Raw genomic sequence first — 13,662 nt, forward strand, 5'->3', positions numbered from 1 at the left:
CTCTGTGTCCTCAGCTTTGCTGAATGTAGAATGTTCTCTTTCCTCCCTGAAGACCTCTGTGTATGCTGTTTCCTCTGCCTGAATACTCACAAGTGACTTCCTCCACAAAGCCTTATCCTGAAATTGGATTGGGTGTCTATGGCAGGTTTTACTTCCCAAAGATGGTCATAACAGTGTTTTCCAACCCATATGTTTTTATGCAGTGTGATTTTTACAATCCTCCCAAGGAGATATGGAGTCTATGTTCCCTTTCCTAGAACCTGGGCAGGCTCATGCCTTGCTTATAACCAATAAAATGTGGCAAATGGATGACGTACAACTTTTGAGGCCAGGTCCAGAAAAGGCAATGCCATCTTGCCTATTGAAAGACTTGTGCTTAGAACCTTGAGCCTCCAAGTAGGCAGTCCAACTCCTCTGATGTGTTGCTGCAGTAAACAAACCACACCACATCCAGGAGACACTCAGGGGTCACTCTGAGCCCTCCCAGCTCCGGGGCCAGATATATGAGTGAATGAGCTTTCAGATCATTCTAGCCCTTAGCCATTGGGTCATCTTCTTTCACATTTTCGCACCTTCCCAGATGAAGCTCCTGATATCACAGAGAAGAGACCAACTATTCACCATGTTGCCTTTTTGAATTCCTGACTCAGAGACTCCATGAGCACAATATACCACTGTTTTTTCACACAACCACACTATGGGTGGCTTATTAGGCAACAATACTAAACTGAAGTGTCCCTGGTACTCTGTACTAACCCCTAATGTAGCACATAGCACACTGTATTGTCATTTCCTGCATCGACAAATACAGAGCCCCAGGACTGAAAACTCCACCATCCCTCTCTATCTGACTTAGAACAAACCCTCAGGAATTCTTTTTTCTTTTCTTTTCTTTTCTTTTCTTTTCTTTTCTTTTTAAGATTTTATTTTTATTTATTTGAGAGAGAGAGAGAGATAGCAAGAGCAGGAACACAAGCAGGGGGGAGTGGGAGAGGGAGAAGCAGGTTTCCCGCCGAGCAGGGAGCCCAATACGGGGCTTGATCCCAGGGCCCTGGGATCATGACCTGAGCCGAAGGCAGACACCTAATGACTGAGCCACCCAGGTGCCCCCTCTTTTCTTTTAATTTAGATATAATTGATATATAACACTATATTAGTTTCAGATGTATAACATAATGGTTTGATATTTGTATATAATGCAAAATGATCACCACAATAAGTCTACTTAACATTAATCACCACACATAGTTAATGAAATTTTTTTCTTGTGATGAGAACTTTTAAGATATATACTCTTTTAGCAACTTTCAAATATACAATACAATATTAACTATAGTCCCCATGCTGTACATTATATCTCCATGATGTATTTATTTTATAGCTGTACTTTTTAACCCCGTTCACCCATTTTGCTCACTCCCCCAAGCCCCCCCAGCCCACACTTCCTGCTTCTGGAAACCATCAATCTGTTCTCTGTATCCATGAGGTCAGTTTTTTTGTTTGGTTGGTTGGTTGGTTTGGGGGTTTTTTGTTTTAGAGTCTACATATAAGTGAGATCATAAGGTATTTGTCTTTCTCTGTCTCATTTCATTTAGCAGTAATGCCCTCAAGGTCTATCCATGTTGTCACAAATGGTGAGATTTCATTCTTTTTTATGGCTGAGTAACATTCCACTGTATGAGTATACCTATCTATATAGATATAGACATATGATATTTCTTTATCCATTCATCCATCTACATACACTTAGGTCACTACCATATCTTGGCTATTATAAATAATGCTACAGTAGACATGGGGATGCAGATATCTTTTTGAGTTAGTGATTTTGTTTTCTTTGGATAAATACCCAGAAGTGGAATTGCCAGATCATATAATAGTTTTGTTTTTATTTTTTTGAGGATAATTATTTTCTTAATAACTAAGCTTCCACACTAGAAACTTTTACATCATCTTCAATGCTATTCTTTCTTACATTTCCAAATTTTATGTTTTCTGCTTCCTAAATGTCTTTCAAATCCATCCACTCCCCTTTGTATCAATCCTTAGTGGAACTCATCATCTCTTGATAGGAATTTTTTTTTAAAGATTTTATTTATTTATTTGACAGAGAGAGACACAGCAAGAGAGGGAACACAGCAGAGGGAGTAGGAGAGGGAGAAGCAGGCTTCCCACCGAGCAGGGAGCCCAATGCGGGGCTCAATCCCAGGACTCTGGAATCATGACCCGAGCTGAAGGCAGACTGAGCCACCCAGGCACCCTGTTGATAGGAATTTTGAAAGAAATTTCTATCTAGTCTCACCAAAATTCCTCTCAAAAGCCTAGACAAAAATAAAGCAGGATTCTGTTACTCTCCATTGCCAACTAGCAGAAGGTAAATTTTCTTTGCTGACACATCAGACCCATCCCAGTCTTGCCTTATTCTGCCACCCATGACTCATCTCCTTCCCTCCATCCCACACACTCTGGTTCCAAGCCCACTAAATGTATCACCCTCACCCCCGATAAGACTCTGGCTCTGTTCCTCCTCCTTAGCTTATTCTCTTTCCATCTCTAATCCTCTCTCCTCTGTCTCAGGAATCCTTCAACCTGCCAATTCAAATAACTTCTCAACTTTCCCAAGCAGACTTGATCAGTCACCATCCATATGCCTTCACCTTGGTGATTTTCATAGTATGTTCTAACTTACCAGTTTACATATTTGTCTCACTAGAATAGTAATTCTTCAAAGTGAGGGAGGTGCAACTTACTCATCCTTTTATCACCCAACATCTACCGCAGTGTGTGGGACATAACTGGTTCTCAGTTAATGTTTGCTGAATAAGTAAATAAATGAAAATTTGAATACAGAAATTATCATATAGCTTAAGTATATAAAGCCAAAGCTCATCAATATTTGGGGAGAAGAGGTGAATGAGGGGACATATGAGAAATTCACCATTGAGCATCCTACAAATATTATATTTTCCAGAGTGGTGATTTTCTTTTTTTAATTTTCACTGAGATGACCAATTTAGTTAACCATCTGCATTCATTAGAATCGTGCTTTGAAAAATCTATGGGTGTGATGAGTTTTATATATTTTACATTTCCTTTTCAGGAAAAAGAATGGATCTTGTTAACTGAGCCTGGGCTTTTCTTACCATTAAGAAAGACTAAGCAAGCTATGGGGGGTTATGGCTCACACTGACAAATGATAGGACAACTTTCTCTCCAGCCCATTAAGTCTTTGTTCATAAACCATCAAGTTGGATTGTGGGATTCTACTACTTTGAAGTGGTAAAATGTGCAATATTGAAGGTATGGTTCAAACAGGTCCAAAAGGGAAAGGGAAATGGTGAGGGGCAGGGAGAAAGCACACTGAGTGTGGAGCACTTTGATGCTGAGTTTGACCTTGGCTTTCTTCTTAAAGAATAATTCCAGAGGCCCTTTATGGCTCTGAAAAACTGTGACTGGGGAGACTGAGACATTTGCTAGACTCAAGCAACTCAAGCAACAACTTCCTGGGTTGTTGATGACTTCCTGGGCTTCAAAGCCTCTCCTGGTAAATCTTTAAGGTCCCACATGAGGAAGCTTCCCCATAACATCCTAAGATACATTTAGCTCCAGGGAACACTAGACCAGAGCTTTCCAGTATGTGCCACAAAGGAGTCACAGATGTACTTAGAACATGGATCCCCTCAGCCCTTGGGGAGGTTGGAGGAGGCTCAGGGCTGCTGGTTGGCCTTCCTCAGTCTTGATAGTACTGATCATAACCATAGAAAGCAGCATGGGAGTCAACAGTATTGCCACTGGATGATGTACTTCAGGCATCTGTAGGGCACCCTGATGCCCATGTTGGACAAGTCCAACTTTCCAAAAAGTCTTAAGGGGCTCAAATTATCTTGTTATGGGATTTCTCAAGATTATAACCTTCCCAGTTATAAAGGGAGAATTACGCTATGCCTGACTTTCCCAGACCCCTTAGGCCTTATAACCCCATGCAGTCCCAATAGCCAGCTCACTAGCCAGGCTCACCAGGTCTCCACTAAGACTAAACTGCCAGAAATCATGGGGAAATAACTATAATGACACAACTTGCATGTATTGAATGCTTACTTCATGTCAGGTGGTATATGAAGGTCTTAATATGTATCAACTCATCCAATTCCTAACAGTGCTTTCTGAGCTAGATAGTAGCAATAGCATAGCAGAAAAGTGAGGCACAGAGTTAAGTTCCTTGCCCAAGGTCACCCGATCAGTAAGAACTAGGATTTACATCAAGGCAACATGACTTCAGACCTATGCTCTTAACCACATGCTCTACCATTGTGGCATCCTGCAGTTAAATTAAAAATATGCCTCAGTGGCAAGAACTTCTTCTCTATCTTTGGGTCCCAGGGCAGGTTTTCCATCCACTGAGAGAACTACCATTATTACCCCCACCTAAAACAGCCCAATCCAGCTCCATGCTAGTCGCTTCCCATCATATCTACCAATTGAGCTCTATTATTGTAGACATCATTGCATGAAAATATCTTACTCACCAGATGCCTACCCCTCTCACTAGGATATACATTCATTAAGGACAAGAACCAACGTTACTTGGTTTAGCTCTGTAGCCAACAGGCTTAGAGCGGAAGCAAACACATATTTTGTTGAAAGGAAGATGGAGGGTTGGATGGATGCATGGATTGATGGCATGACAGCACAACTGAATTTGATCTTTCTTCCACTTCTTGCTAAATTTGCTTACTAAATTTACAGAGCCTCCCTTTGGGAAGTAATTTAAGCTCTGTGAGTACTTCACTGGCTAGCTCTGAGAAATAAAAAGGAGGTGACGTAGAATTAAAAAGGAAAAGAAAAAACAGTGTTGGTGTGTCTCAAACTGTGTTTTTCTCAAGACCAGTATTCCTTAAGACATCAGAAGGTATCATGGATAATTGAGAAATGCTGGATTAAATAAAATTCACTGTGGTTCTTCATTGCTATTTCCCTGAGACTTTGCTATAGACCAAATGTTTGTGTCCTCCCCTTACCAGATTCGTATGTTGAAACTTAACCCAAGCAGCAAGCCACTACAGGGCCATCCTGCTGAACTTTGGGGGTGACATTGCCACCCCAGGGGGCTTGGAAGGCAGAACATTGATCCAAAGTGGATTATCCTCGAGACCTGACATCAAATGAAATTTGTCCCATCAGGTTTTGGACTTACTTGGGACTTGTCACTCCTTGTTTCTTTTTCCTATTTCTTCCCTTTGGAATGAGAATGCTATCTTGTGGCTGTCCCATGATTGTGTTTGGGAAGCATATCATGTATTTGGTTTCAGAGGTTCACAGCTTGAGAGGAATTTGCCTCAGGATGAATTGTACCTTGAGTCACATACATATTTGTTTTAGTTGATGTGTAGATGAGATCTCAGATTTTAAAGTTGATGCCAGAATGAGTAAAGACTCCCAATAAAGCTATTGGGATGGAATGAATGTATATTGCATGTGAGAAGGACAAGAGTTTGGGAGGCCAGGGGTAGAATGCAATAGATTGAATACTGGTAACCCCCAAGGTTCATATGTGGAAGCCTGATCCCCACTGCAAAGGTATTAGGAAGTAGGGCCCTTGGAAATGTGATTAGGTCAAAGGGTGGAGCCCTCATGCATAGGGTTAATGCCCTCGGAAAAGGGACCCCAAAGAGCTCCCTCACCCCTTCTGCCATGTGGGGACACAGTAAAAACACTGCTGTCTATCAACTGGGAAGCAGATGGGCCTTCACCAGATGCCAAACTTGCCACCACCTTGATCTTGGATTCCCCAGCCTCCAGAACTGTGAAAAATAAATCTGTGCTGTTTCTAAGCCACCCAGTCTATGGTATTCTGTAACAGCAGCCCAAACTAATTAAGACAGACTTTCATTTGCTAAATGGGCACAATGAAACTGCAGCACTGTAAATGTTTCCCAAACTTTATTGACATAAAGTCTTTTTTTTTCCCCTCAGATCACCCTGTGATATATTAGATTTCCATGAGAAATGTTTTGGAACACACTGAATCTTAAAATTGTTAGGCATTTTTATTATTGTTCTACAATTACATAAATGGATCATTAAGTTGGCATTACCTGAAGCAGAACAAATGAAGCCAAATTAGATCCCCAAATCATATTGAATATTATGGCTGGCTTGGATTAATGTGTAAAGCTTTTCTCTAACCTGGATAAATTTTAATAAATATCCTATGTAGAATTCCATGATCACCAAGGAATACACTGCAACCTTCTGATAACTAGGTGATTCATCATGATAAGAAAGTTTGCTGAGGAAGCTCTCATTTTATTGTCACTTATGTAGGATAATAAATTAGCACTGTACCCTATAATAAGGTGTCCAATAAAGTTCTAACTCATAAAGAAATTCGGGGCATTAGGAAGATGAGCAGCATAACTAGTTGCTATGTCCTTGTGGTGTTTCAAGTGGGAAATAAAATTGATTGTTGAGGCAGAGACTATCTTCTAAACTTTAAATATTTTGGAGTACTTATTATGTGCAAGACCCTCTTTTAAACACAGTAGCTTACTCCTGGTAAGCTTCTGCTTGGCCCAGAGGCTGGTCCCTATCTGTGTCTCCCTTCTAACTTGACGGTAGGGTTTCTCTGGGAGTTACAGGGTTCAAAGGCGGCACCTGTTTCAGCGAGGACTGCACCACCACCACCACATATGGGCTATACTTTGGAGATATTGTGGGTTCGGTTCCAGACCTCTACAATAAAGCAAATATTGCACCAAAGCAAGTCAAATGAATTCTTTGGTTTTCCGGTACATATAAATGTTATGTTTACACTATATGGTAGTCTATTAAGTATGCAACAGCAATATGTCTAAAAAACAATGCACATGCTTCAATTTAAAAATACTTTATTGCTGGGCACCTGGGTGGCTCAGTCGTTAAGCGTCTGCCTTCAGCTCAGGTCATGATCTCAGGGTCCTGGGATCGAGCCCCGCATTGGGCTCCCTGCTCAGCGGGGAGCCTGCTTCTCCCTCTCCCACTCCCCCTGCTTGTGTTCCCTCTCTCACTGTGTCTCTCTCTGTCAAATAAATAAATAAAATCTTTTTTAAAAAAAAGAGAATTCACCAAACTTTAAAAAAAATAAAAATTAAAAAATTAAAATACTTTATTGCTAAACAATGCTAACCATCATCTGAGCTTTCATCTGGGAAAGAGTCTTGCCTCAGTGTTGATGGTTGCTAACTGATCAGGGTGCTGGTTGCTGAGAGTTGAGGTGGCTGTGGCAATTTCTTAAAATAAGACAGTGAAGTTTGCCGCATCAATTGACTTTTCCTTTCATGAGTGGTTTCTCTGTAGCATATGATGCTGCTTGATAGCATTTTACCCACAGTAGAACTCCTTTCAAAATTAGATTCAGTCCTCTCAAACCCTGCTACTGCTTTATCAATTAAGTTTATGTGATATTCTAACAACCTTTGTTGTCATTTCAACAGGCTTCTCAGCATCCTCACTAGGAGTAGATTCCAGGTCAAGAAACTACTTTGTTTGCTCACCCATAAGAAGCAACTCCTTATCTGCTCAAGTCTGATCATGAAATTACAGTAATTTAGTCACATTTGCAGGCTCCACTTCTAAATCCAGTTCTCTTGCTCCTTCCACCACATCTGCCATTACTTCTCCACTGAGGTCTTCAACCCCTGCAAGTCATCCATGAGGGTTGGAATCCACTTCTTCCAAAGTCTTGTGAATGTTGATGTTTTGACCTCTTCCCAATGAATCATGAATGTTCTTAATGGTATCCAGTATGGTCAATCCTTTTCGGAAGGTTGTCAATTACTTTGCCCAGATTCATCAGAGGAATCATTACCTGGGGCAGCTGTAATGAAATTTATTTCTTAATAATAAGACTTGAAAGACAAAATTACCCCTTAATCCACAGGCTGCAGAATAGATGTTGTGTTAGCAGACATGAAAACAACATTAATCTCATTGTACATCTCCATCAGAGCTCCTGGGTGACCAGGTGCATTGTCAATGAGCAGTAATATTTTGAAATGAATCTTTTTTTCTGAGCAGTAGGTCTCAACAGTGGGTTTAAAATATTCAATAAACCATGTTGGAAACAGATGTGCTCTCCAGGCTTTGTTGTTCCATATGCACAGGCAGAGTAGATTAAGCATGGGGCTCTAGGATTTTCAATGGCAAATAAGCATCCACTTCAACTTGAAGTCAGCTGCATTAGCCCCTAAGAGGAGAGTCAGCCTGTCCTTTGAAACTCTGAAGTCAGGCATTGACTAGCTATGAAAGTCCTAGATGGCATCTTCTTCCGTTAGAAGGTGATCTCAATCGATGTTGAAAATCTCTTATTTAGTGTAGCCACCCTCATTAATCACCTTAAGTAGGTCTGGATAACTTGCTGCAGTTTCTACCTCAGCACTTGCTGCTTCACCTCAGCTTTTATGTTATGTGGATGGCTTCATTCCTTAAAACTCATTCCTTAAAACCCTCTGCTAGCTTCAGATTCTTCTTCTGCAGCTTCCTCACCTCTCTGAGCTTCACAGAATTGAAGACAATCAGGGCCTTGCTCTGGATGAGGCTTCAGCTTAAAGGAATGTTGTGGCTGGTTTGATCTTCTATCCAGACCACTCACACTTTCTCCATACCAGCAATAAGGCTGTTTCACTTTCTTATCATTTGTGTGTTCACTGAAGTAGCACTTTTAGTTTCCTTCAAGAACTTTTCCTTTGCATTCACAACTTGGCTGACTGGTGCAAGAGGCCTAGCTTTTGGCCCATCTTGACTTACAAAATGTCTTCATCACTGAGCTTACTCATTTCTACCTTTTGATTTAATGTCTCTCATTCTTCATTTCACTTGAACACTTAGAGGCCACTGTAGGGTTATCAATTGGCCTAATATCAATATTGCTGTGTCTCAGGGAAAAAGGGGGCCTGAGGAGAGGGAAATAGATAGTGAATGGCTAGTTGGTGAAGCAGTCAGAACACACAATGTTTATCCATTAAGTTTGCCATCTTATATGGGAGTAGTTCGTGGCACCTCCAAATAATTACAGTAGTAACATCAAAGATCACTGATCACAGATCCCCACAACAAATATAATAATAATGAGAAAGTTTGAAATATTGTGAAAATTACCAAAATGTGACACAGAGACACAAAGTGAGCAAATGCTGTTGGAAAAAAATGGCGCCGGCAGGCTTGCTTGGCTCTTGGTTGCCACAAACCTTCAATTTATAAAACAACAACAACAACAACAACAAAGCAATATCTGCAAAACACAATAAAGCAAAACATAATAGAACAAGGAATGCCTGTATATATGCCCCAAGATCACAGAGTTTTGTTTGTTTTAACCTATTTCTGCATAGAACCCTTCTTTTTAAGGGAAAAATCAGGCTGCAGAGGAATACCAGAAAACGACTGTAGCATTTACATATTTATAATTTTGTACAGATACATATTTTACTGAGGAAATTAAATATGAGGCCAAGAGTCTTTGGATGTTTGTGCACATCTAAATGAACGTCTGGAATGTTTTTTCTCTTAACCCAAATATTGTGTCATTATGTGGCCAAAGCCTGTAGACAAATCCTTAGGAATCTGGACTCTGAAGATTTTGACTCAGATCCAAAAGTCAATTAAATGAATGAAACTACAAGAAATAAGCATGCAATTCTTAGTTTAAAGCCAGCCAATTTTAATCAACAACCTACCGAAGATTCATTTCAAGGGATCATGTGTTCTAATTTTCTGAGACTTTAGTATCTATTCATTCTTATATTTTACATATGTGATAATTGTCTGTAATTCTTAATAGTTTTTATAATTAATATTTATGTTCTCTTCTATGCCTTAATACAAATTCAATTTTTCAGTTAACTTTATTGAGGTATAATTGACATATAATAAAATACTCTTCATATTTATAAGTACAGTTCAGTGAGTTTTGACAAATATACACAATCATACAGCCACCAACCTAATCCATACTTAGGTTTCTGTCACTCCAGAACATTCTTTTATGCCTCTTTCCAGTTCATCTCCCCCTACTTCCTGCCCCAGGCAATCACAGATCTGATTTTAATAACTATAGGTTATTTTTGCCTGTTTTAGTACTTCATATTAGTGCAATCATCCTATAAATTTATCTTGTTCCACATATCATCTCTGTGGTTAGAATATGGATTTTTAATGATATGGAAGTTGTTGAATATAGAAGTTTGATGGTTCTTTCTTTTGGATTCATTTCCTAAAAATCTAGTCCATTCACTGCAAATGCCTTAATGGGAAAATATCATCCACCAAGTTTAGCATGTTGCCAAAAGTTATTTATAGGTTGTAAACTATCTGAAGACTTTTTTTGTCCTTCCTTTCTGAAATTTGATTAAAATTTCCACTTTTCGGGGTTCCTGGGTGGCTCAGTCATTAAGCATCTGCCTTCAGCTCAGGCCATGGTCCCAGGGTCCTGGGATTGAGCCCCGCATCGGGCTCACTGCTCCGCGGGAAGATTGCTTCTCCCTCTCCCACTCCCCCTGCTTGTGTTCCCTCTCTCGCTGTGTCTCTCTGTCAAATAAATAAATAAAATCTTAAAAAAAAAAAAAACTTCCACTTTTCAGCCAGAAGAGATATTTGCAGAAAGCATTTGCAAACTGTCTAAATATGTAAGAGTACTGTTTTTTAAATTATAATTTTAATAGGTTTTTTCGTCTGACTTAACCCATGAAAACACTCATTCCATTCCCCTGTCCTCATGTTTATAATAATCCCTTATTTAAACTTTGAAACCTTTCCCCCTTTGACTCATCTTGTTAGCTGACTTTTCTCAGTTGGTTTCTTGTGTTTTTTTGTTTCTTTTTTCTTTTTTTTTTCAGTTATACCAGTGGAAACTTAGTAATGTGTGTCCTAAGATAGAAGATTCTAAAATACGCTCATCATCATCCATTCTGAGCCACACCTCAGCGATTTGGCTACACATACAAATAAGGAGCAAGTTGTATTTGAAGAGGAAAGGGGAAAAAAGAGAGAGAGAAAGAAAATGATGCTTTTTGCAGTGTGGATAGAATCTCCTGGGCCTGAAGTGTTGTAGAACTAGGGGGGGTGGAAAAGACACAAACAATGTAAACATGACTGTCAACAGTACCATCCTCAATCGTTCCCAAATGGCCAGTGTGTCAACAAAGCAATCCCTGTTTAAGCAACACGATGTAAAATTGCAGAAAGAAGCTGCCAAAATCTTGCAGAATGCAACTGGCATCCACCCTTGAGGAAACAGAGAGATTCCCTGAACACTCGAGGGGAAAGATGGGTGCTCGGCCCATGATGATCAGCCTGGGAGCCAGACCACACCCGAGGCAGAGACACGGAATTGTCAGGGGGCAGCTCCTGCCTTAATCAGGAGGCAGAGGTGAGAAGAGCTTCCAGAAAGGCAAATGCAACAGTCGTGATAGTAATAATGACCAGATATCAGCATATATTAATCATATCCTAGGCACCCTATAGGCAGCAATCCAAACAAACAGGTACTATTATAAAATTAATGGATCAGCAGATGTAGGCTCAGAAAAATTAGCTAGATTGCCCATGATCGCTTGGCCAAAAGATGGCTTAGCTGGGATTTGACTCGCATCATCCCTTCTTTCAAATCAGTTACCATTTGGGAATGTTCGTCATTCATCCTTCAAGTGCCTGGTACCGAGCAGGATCCCAGGCACGTGATAACACATTAACCCCCTTGCCACAGACAACGGTAGATCCCATCATCGTTGTTTCACGTGGAGCTCGGACGGGAGAGGAAATGTTTGTGAAACCGATGACAAAGGCAGACCGAGGATTCGGAACTTTGTCTCTCTGGCTACAAAGCAAAAAAGTGTGAATAAGTGTGTCTTCTCCCATATGGCTTGTAGTCCCCTCCACCTGAAGAAATTGGGAATTTGTTTTCAGGTGGGAAGTGAGTCCATTCTCAAGATGGAGGATGAATGCTTATCTTTCAATCTTCAGCTACATCACAGTTTATACTACAGATGAAGTTTGGGAGTGCAAGTTTGTGACAACGTGGTTTATATCCTATAAAGAAGGGGAAATAATAAAAAATAAATAAAAAGAAGGGGAAATGATAGACAATTATTAAGAAAGTTCCCTCACCTAGACTACAAACATCTGTTGCCATGTATTAAAAAGCAGGTAGGTATAATAAGAGTTTTCCAAAGAATTGTTCTAACACAACAGAAGATACTCTCCAATTATGAACATAATTAAGTAAAGATTTCTTTTCAAACTATGGGCCTTTGGATTCAATGTGTTTGACTTTAACTTCCAAAAGAAGAGTAGGAGAAAGTCATTGTCGTTAGTAAACATGATTATCTATTTTTCAATATTCAAGTAGGAATTATTTTGCTAATGCAAAATTTTTATAAAAACAATCAACAATAACCATTTTATAAGATGCTGAACTGGATTCAGAAAGTATTGTAATTATACATAGACTTTCAGAGCCCCTTAACTAATAAGAAAGGTTACTCAAGAAGTAGTATTTGAGCCTACACTATAAATCTAAGTCCCTTGGTGACATTGCTTTCAGCAAAATAAAATGTTAAATATACATACAATTTCCTTAATAATATCCACTCTGAAGAGAGCTATGGAAAGAAAGCAATTGACCATGCTGAGAATTTGCAGTGGTACTACATTTCTCTGCATATGTTCAGAATCGCAGTCTCGAGCAGGGTCCGTGTTCCCCTGTGATTTTCAGCGAGCCACCTTAGCTCAAGTTATCAGAAACAGATGACAAATGGCTAAAAATATTTCTAGATAATGCCAACCCAGCTACAGCCCAGCTGACTCATCAAGTTTGGCTAATCCTGCCGAGAAATGCTAAAATAGTCCAGCCTTCGGATCAACTGTCTTGTAATGCTGCATCATCAGAACTTAGGCTCTTGTCCCAAATAAGAGGACAGGAACACAACTTTTGCACCAGAGAAGCTCAAGGACACCATGTCACCCGGGCTCAAGCCCTTTCCTATCTTCCAGGCCCTGAGGAGGGAATGACAAGAGTGGAAAAGCCATCTGTGTCTGAACAATAGGTTTTCAGTGTAGAATCTTAAGGTTTTTACATTGTTCCTAGTTAAATTACTCTCACATATTCTCATGGGAACTTAAGAAGAGGGGGGCAGAAAAAGTCACTGGATCAGGTGCATATCTCCTGAAAATTTTTGTGGTGAGAAGCGTTATCCCTGGAAGGAGCTCATTCCGTCACTCCATATAATGGTGCTCTCAGAGCAGATTCTTTTATCATTGCCCCCCAGGTACCAAGAGACAGGATGATAGTGCTGATCTCAGACAACAGAAAAGCGCTGGAAGGTATCAGACCAGAGTCAGGGTTGTACCAACTGACTGGGCGAAACAATAGGACTGTGTCCAACAAGGCAGAGTGACATGACATCCCCACAGAAAACTGAGGGGAAGGAAGGGGAAGGAAGAGCAGGCAAGCCCAGCCCTTCATCCTTTTCTCCAGCTGATGAGCTGGATTCATGCTCTCTGCTGGCATGTTGTCGACCGTCCCCACTTGCTGTTACTAATAACAATACCTGCAAGAAGGAAGCACAGAATCATCTGCCTTATCAAACCGCAAATCTGAAACTGTCACAAAAAGTGCTGAGCTAATAA

The sequence above is a fragment of the Neomonachus schauinslandi genome, chromosome 4, assembly GCF_002201575.2.
Source record: "Neomonachus schauinslandi chromosome 4, ASM220157v2, whole genome shotgun sequence".
NCBI lineage: Eukaryota > Metazoa > Chordata > Mammalia > Carnivora > Phocidae > Neomonachus > Neomonachus schauinslandi.